Source organism: Podarcis raffonei, chromosome 7, assembly GCF_027172205.1.
Source record: "Podarcis raffonei isolate rPodRaf1 chromosome 7, rPodRaf1.pri, whole genome shotgun sequence".
In the NCBI taxonomy this organism is placed as follows: Eukaryota; Metazoa; Chordata; class Lepidosauria; order Squamata; family Lacertidae; genus Podarcis; species Podarcis raffonei.
The window spans coordinates 8,125,492-8,140,496 of NC_070608.1; the positions used below are offsets into that span (position 1 = coordinate 8,125,492).

General features: G+C 45.2%; 1 protein-coding gene across 1 annotated transcript in view; it reads left to right on the plus strand.

Moving 5' to 3' along the window:
• The first annotated feature begins 330 nt into the window (after positions 1-330).
• FAM135B (family with sequence similarity 135 member B) overlaps positions 331-15,005 on the plus strand; it is a 151,205-nt gene continuing 136,530 nt past the window's right edge. The window contains exon 1 of the mRNA XM_053395235.1: positions 331-614. The gene's annotated coding sequence lies outside the window, so the exon portion shown is untranslated. The remainder of the gene's footprint in view (positions 615-15,005) is intronic.

Consider the following 15,005-nt stretch of genomic DNA (forward strand, 5'->3'; position numbering starts at 1 on the left):
GGTTTGTTCCTTCAAGACCTTTTCCCCTGAGGCTCTTTCTGTTCCAAACTGCAATGTTCTTGCTGCTGTCACGGTTTTTTTACCCTTTTTGTTTCGTTTCCAGCATCTTGCTGAGATATAAGATCCTAACAGCAGTTCAGACACTGGCCAATAATGGCTACATGTCATCAAGTTCTGGATGAGTGTTTGTCAAAATGAAGAATGTGCCTTCTCATTACCTTGCAGCTTTTGCTACAAGCCAGTCTTGGGTCCTGCCTGTGAAAGAACCAGGAGTTCTAGCAGCTGTTGCACTGTGTAGTGCTGCTGAGTTCCATCGCCATAGCAACAGCATCAGTACCATCTGCGGCATCCTCCTCCCCCTCTCCACTCATACTCCTCCTCCTCCGTAACATCATCAGTACCAGGAACAGCAGCAGCAGCCTGGGCAGAAGCCAGTGCCTGGTAGCACACTGACTGCAATTTCAACCAGCTGGCTTGGGAGACCTGCTCAGGCACCAGGACCGGTGATGAGCTGCAGCAACCGCTACTCTGTCATTTTCTGGAAGATGGACAGATAGAAAAGAAGGGAGGGAAAGAGAGGACAGTGCACTGCAGAGGAGCTGGAGAAGACCTAGGTAAGGGACATTTCCCCCCAACTCCCTGTTTCTGCCAACTCTCTGCCCTTGATCGTCTCAATTGCATTTCCACGTCTTTCTGATTTACTAACCATTTTGAACGTATCCAAATTATCCCTCTCCCCACCCCCCCACAAACCAATGCCTGCTTTAAAAAAGAGATTCCCCCCCTCCTCCTCTTACCGTCATCACTTTAATCTTAAAAACAACAAATATATTCAGAGTGGGGGAGGGGGAGGGGGAGAGAAAGACTGGATTTGATTGTTGTTGATGGGGGAACATAATCAAGAGACGCAATGTGTTGGATCCAAAGGGAAAAAAGGGTTCTTGCTGAGTGCTTCAGAATAAAAAGTGGACAGCAGCTTGGCTGGCATAGCAATCGTTCATTCTTTTTTAGAAAAAAAGAAAGAAAACCCATACAGGTCTGTGTCCAATCTGTTTATTAAATTGCTCTGAAAAAATATTCTGCTGAGATTTTTTAAGACAGTGAAGTGTGTGTGTGTGATTAGTAAAATCTTTCTCAAAAGCTTGAATTTTATAGTGGAAAAAGTAGTGTGTGTGTGTGTTTGTGTGTGTGTGAGTGTAATTAGGGATGATGAGTTCATAAGCTCCCTGTTATTTACAGCTTGGGTTTTGTTCTGTTTGATATGAAACACATTCTGTACACTGGGTCGGAATATTGGATACTCTTGGCACAACAGGCAGATTAAGAGCATTTCCCCAATGTCTGGTGTCCAGGTATTTTCCAGCCTTCCTACCTGGGGTTCTTTGACAAGAGATAACAAGGACCGAACTTGCGATGTTCTGCATGCAAAGCATGCATTCTGCCACTGAGCACTGGGCACACCGAGTCTGATGTGATGGGCGGAGAGTCCTGCACTGAGCAATGTTTTTGGCTAAGGCACTGAGTCTTCTTCTTAGATACTTCTTAGGGACCTTTTGACTCCTTCTTTGAACCCTACAATTCTAAGGTTGTAGTCCTGTACGCATTGACCTGGAAGTGAGTCCCACTCAACACTGTGGGACTTATTTCTGAGTAGACGTGCATAGGATCGTGTTCCAGATATACCGTGTCTTGCTATGTAGACTCATGGTGATGTTGTTATCTGGTGCAAATGGCAGTAAGCAAACATTAGATTGTCTCAATGTTGTAGATGTCCTTAAGCCATCCACATGAGATTGTGTCATATCAATAAATTTACTGTGTGCATCTTTTCCCACCTTAAAACTGTTTTGTGCCTCTGTTGCTATGACTCACCAACCAGTTGAGCTACAGTTCCTGTGTTTCCTTTGATTTGCTTCCTGGGTTGAATTCAGTTTCGTTGCATGACTGAGAATGTTATTCAGTTACAGCAATCATTCCAACAGCAGTTTTCATTTGACAGTGTGCTTGATCATTTGTGTTTCGCCTGTCTTGAACAAACCTCTGAGTTAAGTCACCATGAATCCTCATTTGCACATGGGGAAGCAAGGCTAAGTAACTGTGATTTACTCAAGGCCATTGAAGAAATTTGGATTCGATTCCTATATCCAGAGACACATACTAAAGACCACAATGCAGATTTTTTTATTTGATTTGATCGCCCCTTCAACTCACCATCAGTTGCTTTTAACAGTTGTTGTTAATTTCACTGGTAATTCTATTGCTTTATTCATTTTGTAAACTGCTTGAAGGTTGCTGTGGTGCTTTTTATAATCAAGCAATATATACAGTAATCTGTATGAAAGAAAATCGATAATAATATTTAACCAAAATCAAGTTCTGAGGCAAAATTGATAGAGCAAACCATCACTCAGCATCTGAAGGCAAAAAGAATTCTAGCAAGATTAGCAAAAAGGAAAACACTCAAACAATGAAGTTTTGTGCATCTCTTGATTCCTTCCTCTCCTCTCCAGAAACCTGAATTTGAAGTGAATTTTAATGGGTCTGCTCAGGCCAAATAACTATTGGAATCTGGAGAAGAGCTAGAGAACAGAGAGATGTGTGTATTTTTGAGCAAAACACTGCAATGTTCTACAGAGCGCCCCAGGTGAAAGATGGGGTTGCCTGGTTGTTGTTTCTTAGCACTGGCAAACATCTTTAGCATAGGTTTTGCAATGGATGCAGGTGGCGCTGTGGTCTAATCCACTGAGCCTCTTGGGCTTGCTGATCAGAAGGTTGGTGGTTCAAATCCACACAACGGGGTGAGCTTCTGTTGCTCTGTCCCAGCTCCTGCCTACCTAGCAGTTCGGAAGCACACCAGTGCAAGTAGATAAATAGGTACCGCTGTGGCGGGAAGGTAAACAGTGTTTCCTTGCACTCTGGTTTCCATAGCGGTGTTCTGTTGTGCCAGAAGCGGTTTAGTCATGCTGGCCACATGATCTGGAAAGCTGTCTGTGGACAAACGCCAGCTCCCTTGGCCTGAAAGCAAGATGAGTGCCGCAACCACATAGTCACCTTTGACTGGACTTAACTGTCCAGGGGAAGTCCTTTACCTTTTTCCTCCTTGAGTGCACTGAAAATGTGAACATGACATCTGTTCCTCTTACGTTAGAAATGAATGCACCTGCCTTTTCTGCTCCCTTGTTGCAGGGAGTTATAGGAGCACAGGAAGCTGTCTTGCACTGGGTGAGACTATTGGTCCATCTACCCCAGTATTGTCTACACTGACTGGCATGAGCTTTCTGGGATTTCAGACCAGGATCTATCCCAGCCTTACCTAGAGATGCTGGGATTGAACCTGGGACCTTCTGCATGCAAGCAAATGCTCCAGCACTTAGCTATGGCTCTTCTCCAATGCTTTGGGAGGTAGAATGACCAGAGATACCTGCTGAAATTCCCTTTTTACAATTATTAGAGGTGCAGAGGTCTAATCCTCACTTACACCTGGCCATTGTAGATTGTCTTTGAATTTATTTTAAAATTTATTGTTAAAAAACCCCTCAAATCACTTATATAGTCACATTTCGATACTGATATATTTTCTGCTGCTGTTGCTGCTATCTTAGTAATTTGACTAATTTGTGAAAGGTTCATTAACTAAATGTAGATATTTTTGTGTAACTGGTCATTTATGGGAGGAATGCTTTTCATACATTACAATATTGCAATGTCTGTTAGCATGCTAATACCTGATAACTGCTATATCGTGTGTTCAGTAAATTTAGGATTGTTTCTGGTGTACGTATATATTTATGATTTGTTTACTGTTCTTGTGAGCTGCTTTAACTATGATTTGGGGAAGTAATGTATTTGTTTTCTCTGGCTTATAGAAACAACAAATGCAATACCTGAGTTACTACTGCAGTCTTTATCTTTTTTACTTTGGGATTTTCCAAAATTTTGGTATGTTGGCCCTTTATATACTGTACATAGTTGCGTATGTGCCTGAAGTCCAACAGTAAGAGCACAATTCAGTAAAAGGCAGTTTTGAGTATTTCTCATTAAAAGCAATGGAGTGGGAATCATGAGTCAACCTGAATTTGTTGGACTTATTTATTTGGAAATTGCCCCTCAGGGGCAGAGTTGTGGCTTAGTGGTTAGAGCACACGCTTTTTTTGTAAAAGCTCCCGGGTTTGATCCCATGTGTCTCTGGAGAAGGCCAGGAGAGCCTGAAATCTTGGAGATCCACTGGCCGACAATATTGACAGTATTGAGGACCAATGGTTTGACTTGGTACAAGGCAGCTTATTAAAAGGTAAAGGGACCCCTGACCATTAGGTCCAGTCGTGGCTGACTCTGGGGTTGCAGCACTCATCTTGCTTTATTGGCTGAGGGAGCTGGCGTACAGCTTCTGGGTCATGTGGCCAGCATGACTAAGCCGCTTCTGGAACCAGAGCAGCGCGCGGAAACACCGTTTACCTTCCCGCTGGAGCGGTTCCTATTTATCTACTTGCACTTTGACGTGCTTTCAAACTGCTAGGTTGGCAGGAGCAGGGGCCGAGCAACAGGAGCTCACCCCGTCACCGGGATTCAAACCGCCAACCTTCTGATCAGCAAGTCCTAGGCTCTGTGGTTTAACCCACAGCGCCACCTGCGTCCCAGGCAGCTTATTATGTTCCTATAAATATGTTTTCTTGCTCATGGCCTGCTAAAATGAAATGAATGACATATGTACAAGGCTGCAACAGTGCCCATGTTCAAGTAACCGTTCATTATAACTGGGGATGTTCAGGAGAACAGCAGATTGTGAACAGTCACAAGCAGACGGTGTCATTTAAGAATAACTTTAAAGTTTCACATGTAAATGTTAAGCTTCCCGCTTAATCTTCATTTTAACATTATTGATACTGCTGAATGCCAGTTGTCGAGCAGCAGAGATGCTCATGAAGTCCTTCTGAGCCAGGCATGGATATGAACTTAGAGGGTTTATAAAAGCCAGGCCTAGAGGAAAAGCAAGCTTCTCAAAGTCCCCTCCAAATTCTCTGTCTCAGAGGAAAATCTAAGCTGGAGAAGAATTCATGGTTTCTCCCTGCCTGCCCTTCTCTCTCTCTCTCTCTCTCTCTCTCTCTCTCTCTCTGTGTGTGTGTGTGTGTGTGTGCTTGTGGTGGAACATCGGTGCAAATTTCATCAAGACTTACAGTGGGTGATAGAGTTAATTACCAGTATTTGGCTTTTTAATTTAATTTAATTATTTTATTACTATCATATCTTCTGGATGTTGAAGCTTTTAAACTGTCTTCTGGCTACTTGCTGAGTTAGATGTATCTTGGTCCAGTCTAGCAAAATGGTTGTATGTTCATATTTGTCCATAAAGGCTGTCTTCACTATGACACATTACATATTACATTACAATGAACTTAAGAAAATCCCTGCTTCATCTAGTTCACCAACTGGATGCTTATGAGACATCCACAATCAGGGCATTAAGGCGATAAGGTTCCAGACAGCCTGTTTGTTGGCAGGAAGCATTTAGAGAGGGCCCTGGGAAGCTTTCAAGCAAGTCTGAAGGTCCTCACCCCTGTGTTTCATGGCCAGCGGTTCGAATCCCCGTGACAGGGTGAGTTCCCGTTGCTCGGTCCCTGCTCCTGCCAACCTAGCAGTTCGAAAGCACGTCAAAGTGCAAGTAGATAAATAGGTACTGCTCTGGCGGGAAGGTAAACAGTGTTTCCATGCACTGCTCTGGTTCACCAGAAGTGGCTTAGTCATGCTGGCCACATGACCCGGAAGCTGTATGCCGGCTCCCTCGGCCAGTAAAGTGAGATGAGCGCTGCAACCCCAGGGTCGGCCACGACTGGACCTAATGGTCAGGGGTCCCTTTACCTTTACCTTTACCTGCCTAGGGACCTTGGGGTAAAGTAGGGTAATCATCATCAACAACAACAATGGTTCAGCAGCATGGCTATCCTATCCCCCAAAACATTGAGCAGTTTCCCCCATTTCCTCCTGTATTAGAGTCATAGGAGATACTGCATTATTGCCCCTTTGGAAACATCTCGCAATGGCTGCAATGAGCTTGTGCAATCCACTTTCAGCCTGTGGTGGGTTACTCCCCCCCCCCACCAACTTGAAGACTAAAAGACATTTATTTTTATTATTGTTTTGGTAAGCCTCCCTTCTCTTTCCCCAATGAAATATATCCAAAGCGATGGAGAAATGCCATGAGAACAGCTCATTCCTGACCACCATAAATCAAAGGCAGTATTTTTTTTAATCCACTTTCTTTCTGCACATTGCCAAGAGAGCCGTACCACGTAATAAAGAGGGTGCACGTGGCTGTGCGATGATGGATGGAGGCCTGCGAGCATTTCATCAGCCTAAACTAACAATGAAAGGCCACCAGCGGCCTACAGATTACTTTGGGCTCCCTAAATATTATTCCAAATCATCACTTTGCTGTTGACTAAAAGCATGCAGCAGCACCGTGGAGATAGAGTCTCTTGATTACGAGGGGGCTGCGAAAACTCCCTTTAAAATGATGTCAAAACCCCAGGGATATATAAATCTTTATGTCTAGAATGTTTGCGTGCTTATATATTTATAGCTAGACCAGGTTCAAGCCATCATTGAAATATGCCATTTTAAAGCAGGTTGTTGGTGTTGTGCTTTTTCATCTCTATATAAATAGAACTGGCAAGGCTATGCTGTACTCAAGGAACAAAACCAGCTAGTTGGGGTTCTTCGTTATTAGACTACAGCTGATTCCTCCATTAGTTTTACCACCTTTTCTCCACCTGCCACTTATCAGACAGCTTGTTGTCTGAGCAAATATTGTAATTTTATGTATTTAATGTATTAGTCTCATTTCATGCTTGACAGTCGCTACTATAGCTGTGTTTCTGATGTCGCTGAAGTTGCCCTCTTATGTCACTGTAAGGGAACAAAGTAATTTTATAGTTGGAATCTCCATTTAATTAGCAGTCTTTTTGAGGAGCTGATGCCATGGTCCTATTTACGCTGTGTTGGCAAACAGCAGAAATGAGCAATCCTTAGCCCCAAATGATGTATCCGTTGTTGGGTTGTGCCATTTTCTGACCATATAGACAGGGAGACATAATCAAAAGCTCTCCATTCATGGACAAAATTAGGACATGTAGGAGAAAGACAGGAGAAAGATGCTCCTGCCATGCTTATGTTATGTGAACATTATGTATCTCCTTTTTAAAAAAAAGTGTGGTGGAGACACTGACATTCGAACCCATAATTCTCAGCCCCTCTACAACCTTCCAAGTGTTGCATAGTCCTGCATGTGACCCTGTTGATCAAGCAGCATGGCTCTGAATGTGTAGGATTAGACCAGGGGTCAGCAAACATTTTCAGCAGGGGGGCGGTTCACTGTCCCTCAGACCTTGTGGGGGGCTGGACTATATTTTTTCGGGGGGGGATGAATTTCTATGCCCCACAAATAACCCAGAGATGCATTTTAAATAAAAGGACACATTCTACTCATGTAAAAACATGCTGATTCCTGGACCGTCCGTGGGCCAGATTGAGAAGGCAATTGGGCCGGATCCGGCCCCCGGGCCTTAGTTTGCCTACCCATGGATTAGACCATGTGCGAATTGCATCACTGGAGACATAAATGATGAGCCATATTGTGCCACAGAACATAATAAGTGTTTTGTAGCTGGATCTGGTCAAATGCCCATCTTGTCCAACATCCTGATTTCACAAGGGCCAGCCAGATACCTTTATCCACAGTCAGGACCTTAGCAGAACATCAGTCTCCTCACTTGCAATTCTCAACAGCTCATATTCAGAGGAGACACCGTTGATGGAATCTTTTGAGGAGTTGGAGATGTGGAAGGATGTGTGGATCCAGAATTGGCCTCCACAGTCACTTACGGGCTCATTGTTAAAACCGTGTTTATGGAAGACAATCTTACTCGGCTACGAGTTATCGCCAAAGAAGAAGATTCAGAGGCACACCGACTCCAGCACTTGAGGTTCAGCATAGTCATCATGGCATGTAGCCATTGATTTTGTCTATTCTTCTTTCAAAGCCACCCAATTCAGTGGCCATCACTAGAGAAATCCATAGTTTAACAATGTGTTGAGTGAAGAAGTATCCCCTTTTATCTCTCCTGAATTTCCCACTATTAAGCTTAACTGGATGACCCTTAAGCTCTACGATAATGAAAGAGGGATGAAAGCTCCCTCTCCACTTCTCCACACCGTGGATGAAGCAAAGGACAAGAGGACGCTTTCCGCATGTCATGCACAGAAGTGGATCAGGCATTCAGCCAAATCTCACTTCAGCCTGGGAGCTTTTGTATGAGCTGCTTAGCCGAGACTCATTTTCTTAGCTCTGTGTGGCTTGGTTTATAAGGGCAGGGGTAGCCACTGGGGTTCCTTCCAGATGTTATGGGCTACAACCAAATCATCACAGACAATTGGCCATGCTGGCTGGGGCTGATGGGAACTGGGGTATGGGATGGAGGAGAAATTTGGTTTGCCTCCATCACTTGCTCTTCCTGAAACAATGCACAGCTAGCCTTCCAAATCCACACTTCTCTGAATTTTGCAATGCAGTTCTCCAAGCTGCCCCCAACCCCTGCACATAAAAATGCATTTATTAGAGGGAAAGTAAATTAGAAATGCACATTTTGTGAGAATAAAATGCATGATAACATGCTTGCAGAAATGTTTGCCTGAGAATAAATGCACACTAAAATGGCAAATTTCCGTGAGGATTTTCAAAGTAATGCAGAAATGTGGCAGACTGACCTTAAGACTTATGAGAGAAAGTAAAATAGACAGATTTGCCCATCCCTAATTGGAGACTGCAATAATTACAGGGATCTATTATGGCTACCCCTGGTTGAGATTGATGGTTCATCATACTGAAGCTCATTTAGCCACCAGTGAACCTCTTGGTTAATCATTGCAACACACATTGCTTGCATGAACCAGTAGTTCAGTTTCAAGACAGTGGCAGTTATTTCTAGGTAAGTAGTATTTGTTTACCCCCTAAAAAAAGAATCTGATCCAGATTTATAAAATTATTTATTTGTTTCATTTGTTTAACATGGGGAAAGTGCAGTGAAATAGTGGCCCCCACCCTACGCTCTAGTACCACTAGAAATTTGACTCATCCAATGAATTGGAATGGAAGTGAATTTAGGACTGAGGAAATAAAATCTGTCCCCTTCCCCCAAAGCAAAATTTGTGGAATTTGTTGTCACCGTATGAACTCTAAAGAGGGATTGTGTACAGTCATGGTGGGTAAAGCCAAGGTCCAAGCCATTTCTGGCATATTCAGAGGGCCTTGAATGAGTTGGGAACACGCAGCCATGGATCACTGCGAGTTGGGTTGGGTTGGCCCAGAGTGGTCCGTAGCTGTCAGGAGGCAGGACATCATGCTGGAAGGAGAGGCAGGCAGGATGAAAAGAAGGCCAAGAGCTACCTGACTGGCGACTGCGTCTACCTGGAACCAGGTAGGCCCAGTGCCTTCTTCCTGCCTGATGTCTATAGGACCAACAACTGTTGAGTGGAAGCATGGGGGGAAGCAACCTGTGGGTTTCAGGTGCTACTTCTCAAGCAGCTTTCCTGCTTCTGAAGCAACAATACACAGGATTGAATCCTCCTACTAAAACAGCTGTCCGATCCTGTGTGGGGCTGGTCACTACTTATCTTACCGTGCACGGTGCTGGCGGCTAATCCCTACATATAAAGTAAGTTGCTGGGAAGGACTAGCAGTGGCACTGCAAAGCAGGAGAATGTGATACTGTGGGGTGCCATTTACCTCCTGATCTTCTTAACAGGTTTTTAAAGGGTTTTGTTGTTTAGTCGTTTAGTCGTGTCTGACTCTTCATGACCCTATGGACCAGAGCACTCCAGGCACTCCTGTCTTCCACTGCCTCCCGCAGTTTGGTCAAACTCATGCTGGTAGCTTCAAGAACACTATCCAACCATCTCGTCCTCTGCCGTCCCCTTCTCCTTGTGCCCTCCATCTTTCCCAACATCAGGGTCTTTCCCAGGAAGTCTTCTCTTCTCATGAGGTGGCCAAAATATTGGAGCCTCAGCTTCACTATCTGTCCTTCCAGTGAGCACTCAGGGCTGATTTCCTTCAGAATGGATAGGTTTGATCTTCTTGCAGTCCATGGGACTCTCAACCCTTAGTAATAATAAAAAGGCCCTCTCTCTGAATTGTTTCAGAGACACATCCAGAACGAGGTGGTTGTGGTCCTTCCACCCAGGGTGGCATAGGATAAATTGCCCTGCACAGCCCTAAAATATGCTATTTCCAGGATCAGAGGTACAATATCACATAGTATCATTATGTGGGTGGACCAGGAGGGACAAAGCTATTGCTTATGGGTTTCTGGGGAGGCATAAGTTTCTTCACTGCACTAGGCAAGCTGCCTGGCTGGGTAGGCTGTTTAGTTTGACTCAGCAGAGCTCCTCTTGCATTCTTATGAACCAATTACTACATGATTAGCCACTTGGTAGTTACTTTGCCCTGGGCACCTATCCTATCTTATTTCATCCATGGCTGATCAAAAGGCGATGGCTTTTCTGATGCGCACAGGCTGTGCGTTGTTTATTTTTTTATTGCCGTCTGCAATGCTCAAGAGCAAACAATTGGCAATAAGTTACCAGGGAGGACCCATCTGAAACGCTGGGCTGTCTCCCGATCCAAGCAGCAGAAAAGCAGGCAGAGCTTGAACAGTGTGTAGCATAACTATTAACCAGCAGTCATTCATTGGTATGTAAATAAGGACTACCTGCAATTACATTAAAGGCCTGAATGGAAATGGTTGGGGTTTTTTAGGTGCAGATGATTACACACACACACACACACACACACACACACACACACAAACACACAGAGAGAGAGAGAGAGAGAGAGAGAGAGAGAGAGAGAGAGAGAGAGAGACTGCCTTATATAAGTCAGACTATTTGCCCATCCAGTTCAGTATTATTTGCACTCAAAGGGAGTCACTCTCCAGAATTTCAGACTGGGATCTCTTCCTGCTCTACCTAAGATGCTGGTGATTGAAGCTGGAACCTGGAATGTCTCCACCCCCATTGTTCAGCCCAGACACTGAAGTCAAGCTCCAAGGACCTTCTGGCAGTTCCCTCCCTGTGAGAAGTGAGGCTACAGAGAACCAGGCAGAGGGCCTTCTCGGTAGTGGTGCCCGCCCTATGGAGCGCCCTCCCATCTGATGTTTTATCACTTTATTATTATTATTATTATTATTTCATTAATTCTATTGGGAGCTGCCCAGAGTGGTGGGGTATAAATAAATTATTATTATTATTATTATTATTATTATTATTATTATTATTATTATTCTGCATACCAAGCAAATGTTCTACCACTGAGCTATGACCCTTCCCAAGTGGATTTTAGGCCATGGGTGGTGAGAAGAAATGTGTTTATCCATCCATCTCATTTTGTGTTGTTTTCAAAGCATTGACTTGTTTAGAATTCTCATCCATTACATCCTGGTGCCAATCCTTACGGCTCTATAGAAGTTTGCATGTTGTTGGTTTTCCCCCCTCTATAGTATATCGACAAAGCGTGTTCTCACTAAAGGAGAGCACGTGTTGCGGATGGGGCCTAGCAAGACACCCCGTAGTTGCCAGGCAGGATAAGATAGAGAGGCCTGGCAAGGATTGGCTGTTTGAGTTGCTGGGATAAAATTGATGTTGCCAATTTGGGGGTGGGAACAGGTTATTTAAACAAGGTTCACAGCAAGCTGCTTTCTCTTTCAATGTGGGAACCGGATCACATGGAGCACTTGGACTGTCTGGAGGACAGTGATGCAATCTTCTCATTGTCTGGTTACATTTCTTTATTTCTTTATTTCCCCTTTCTTTTAATCCTCTCTAGTCCCTTAAATAATTTAATTCCCCCCTTTTCCTGTTCGATTTCCTACCCCACCTCTTACCCTGCCCTGTGGGAAGATTCTCCCTTTATCTGTGGCTTGCCTTTCCCAATAGGGAGAGAGCCCCCGTTAGGGGCTTTCTTTCGCAAAAAGGTTTCCCCCATTTCTCCTGTTGTAAATTGTGGGGCTAGTCAGGGCTTTTCCCAGCTTAGCTGGAATCACTTTCGTTTATAGCACCCCCGAAGGCTGGCTTTATTTGAGTGTGTGCAGCGCTGTTGGCCAAATTTTAATCTAGCCTTGGGCGGGAGCACTATTTTGAGTTCCTTTAATATTGCTATGAGACTAAGATTCTCAAGAGCAGAGGCAGGGAGTCCTATTTGGCCTGCACATAACTTCCAAGCCTAAGTCTGCTACAGGTAGCAGTTAATTGTTAAGTCTCTGACCTCTCTATAAGAATGTACCTGCTTGCAGGCTCAGTTGCTGCTAATGTGTATCTGAGGCAGACAGTGCGGCAGAGGCTCTCTGTGCCTCCAATGACTATGAGCACTCTGTATATGCTCTTCAACTATGCTGTTTCTGAACAAGTTTATTTTCGTTAAGTTTGTTTTGCCCTGATAGTGGCGACTGCCATTTTAGGGACGAGCCATTGTGGGTTAGTGGCTAAAGTGTAGGACTAGGACCTGGAGACAGGGTTCATATCCCCCTCTTAGCCATTGTTATAACAAAACAAAACAAACTGCTCCTTTTGGGCTATTCTCTTGCTGGGTAGTTCGGCCCATTGGTGATAAAAGAACTTTGGGTTTCTTGAAGGGGTGCTTCCCTCTAAAAGGGCAAGCAGGGGTACCTGGACAAGCTGTGGGCTACCTCAACTCTGCTATTTCACTGGAAACATTTATGCCTGGCCTAGCACGTGATCCTAGGGCTTTGCCCTAGAATTCGATGGCCTGGAAGCGTTTCCGGCCTGAATAGTGTCCCCATGTGGTCCATGAAGCATTGGTTTCATCGGTTCCTTACATTGTTTAGTTTTCGCGGACTATGACAGGGCTTTTGCAGATGCCTCAAGAGCTTGCCTCTCCTGCAGGGGATGACTTGCGGACAGCCAGGTGCCTTCTTCCAGAAGGAAGCATTTTTGAAGGCTGCAATCCAGGAGGAGGGCAAAGAGGAGCAGGGATGATGATTCAGACATCACCTTGGACGTCTACAGGGGTCAGGGTGAGGCTGTCCTGGGTCTTTAGGGATCATCCTGGATAGCTCAGCTGGTCAGCGCATAGTGCCGGTAATGCCTAGGTTGCAGGATTGGTCCCTATATGGGACAGCTGCATGCTCCCCCATTGCTCTACCTGGACACTTAGGTCCAGTGTCGAAGGCCTTTTGGTGGTTCCCTCACTGCGAGGGATGTAACAGGCGCCACGTTTGCAATATGCAAGCGGGAGAAAGCACCTTTGCGTGCCCGCATTGCAGTTTGCTCTGTGCGTTGCAGGGCACAGCACTGCATGGGCTGCATTTGCATTGCATTGTGTGAGAGATTTGCATTTGCATTGCACGGAGGTTGTGTGCATTGTACGGAGGGTGTGTGTGCATTGCACGGAGTGTGTAGTTGCATTGCACGGAGTGTGTTGTTGCATTGCACGGAGTGTGTGGGTGTGGGCGCATTGCACGGAGTGTGTAGTTGCATTGCACAGAGTGTGTGTGCATTGCACGGAGGGTGTGTGCATTGCACGGAGGGTGTAGTTGCATTGCACAGAGTGTGTTTTTTGCATTGCACAGAGTGTGTGTGCATTGCACGGAGTGTGTAGTTGCATTGAATGGAGGGTGTGCAGTGCACAGAGTGTGTAGTTGCATTGCACAGAGTGTGTGTGCATTGCACGGAGGGTGTAGTTGCATTGCACAGAGTGTGTTTTTTGCATTGCACAGAGTGTGTGTGCATTGCACGGAGTGTGTAGTTGCATTGAATGGAGGGTGTGCAGTGCACAGAGTGTGTAGTTGCATTGCACAGAGTGTGTAGTTGCATTGCACAGTGGGTGTGGGCGCATTGCACGGAGTGTGTAGTTGCATTGCATGGAGTGTGTAGTTGCATTGCACGGAGTGTGTAGTTGCATTGCACGGAGTGTGTAGTTGCATTGCACGGAGTGTGTAGTTGCATTGAACGGAGTGTGTAGTTCCACTGCACGGAGCGTGTAGTTGCATTGCATGGAGTGTAGTTGCATTGCATGGAGGGTAGTTGCACTGCACAGTGTGCATTTTTGCATTGCACGGAGTGTGTAGTTGCATTGAACGGAGTGTGTAGTTGTGTTGCATGGAGTGTGTAGTTGCATTGCACAGAGTGTGTGTCTGAAAAGGAAGCTGGCTCGGCGGCAGCTTTGTCGGAACTTCTTTAGGGGTTCTGGCCAGTGTCGGCCCTGTAAATTTACGTATTATGATGGCAGCACAAGATGCCCCCTGCCCAAGCGGGGGCTGGAAGCTGGCAAGCAATAGCTCAATACCTTTTGCCCATATTCCCATTTTATTTAGGGATCCAGATGGATATCGTTTGCTAAAACATACCACTTGCCTATGGAGAAGCTGTCTGCCTTGAAGGAAGTTATTTTGTAATACTTCCTCTGTAGCAAGTGATGCTTCATCAGATCCGATCTTGCTGGGTCACTTAATTAATCTTGCATGCAGAGTGATTGCCCCAGGCCGCCCCTTCCCTTTCCACTAGGCCAGGCGGCTTGAGGTCCCCTTACCTTTCTCATACATGCAATGGGATCTCATGCAATGGTTGCAATTCCTAAATGTATGCAATAGTAGTTGGCCATGGCAGGATACCTGGAACTTGCACAGGGATTTTCAGGTTCATGCTGATGCTGGATCTTTGCCCTTTGGTTTTTTATTTCAGGGGCTGCTGGTGTGCAAAGCCATGGTCTCAAGCCCGGTATGGTGAGGCAATCATGTGACCTAACTTTTCTTGAGTTTTCCCCATTGTAGTAGCAGTTCACATGTGGCCCGAGGAGTTCAGTGAACATCAGATCTGCTTTTGGTCTGATAACCAGGTAGTGGTGAGCGTCTTGGCAAAACAGTCCTCACGCTCCAGCAGAGTCTCCGCCCCTCCGCTCACGCTTTTGAGCTGCGCCGCTTAAGGTTTAATATTGTGCTTTC